The 559-nt window shown below is 45.8% G+C and overlaps 1 protein-coding gene across 1 annotated transcript in view; it reads right to left on the bottom strand.

Annotated features, from left to right (window-relative positions):
- Nucleotides 1–559, bottom strand: part of LOC119592914 — a 118074-nt gene that overhangs the window by 24169 nt on the left and 93346 nt on the right. The window lies entirely within an intron of this gene.

Below are 559 nucleotides of genomic sequence, written 5' to 3'. Positions count from 1 at the left end.
GCACATAGGTACACAAATACACAAGGTGATAACAGCGGCAATCAGCACCGGCCCTCTTAGAAACGCCAGGAGAAAATGTATATCTGTTACAGGAGCGAACGAAGGATATAAGGTTCTCGAAAACAATATTCGCCAAAGGGAAGTTACAATAAAAGTTACGAAGGCTCGAGCAAGTTCTCGCAAGTGTTCGCCGCGGAAGTTGGGAAGAGAGGAGCGCCTTATCTCCGAGGATCAGTAGCAGGAAGCCACGATAAGGGAGAGAGGGGAGGGCGCAGGGGAAACAAACCTCGACTTCGGGATAAAGAAAAGGAGAAGGACCATTCGAAGTAGGGGGGGGATTGCAGGGGAGGGAGGGAATAAGCGAGAAGGTATGCAATGAATGTGTTACGAGGATTTTTTGTTTTTGGTTTACACTGGGTCATTTTTCATTCCGTCACACTTATTGTTCGAATTCTAGATCGTATAAACATTGAACACAAAAGGCGACCCCCTCCCCATATCCCATTGAAAGTTGCAACACAATCATTGCAATTGGGAGTCAACAACATAATCAAGAATA

This window comes from Penaeus monodon, chromosome 31 (assembly GCF_015228065.2).
Source record: "Penaeus monodon isolate SGIC_2016 chromosome 31, NSTDA_Pmon_1, whole genome shotgun sequence".
Taxonomy (NCBI): Eukaryota; Metazoa; Arthropoda; class Malacostraca; order Decapoda; family Penaeidae; genus Penaeus; species Penaeus monodon.
Note: the sequence above shows the minus strand (reverse complement) of the source record. Positions and strands in the feature narration are given on the sequence as shown.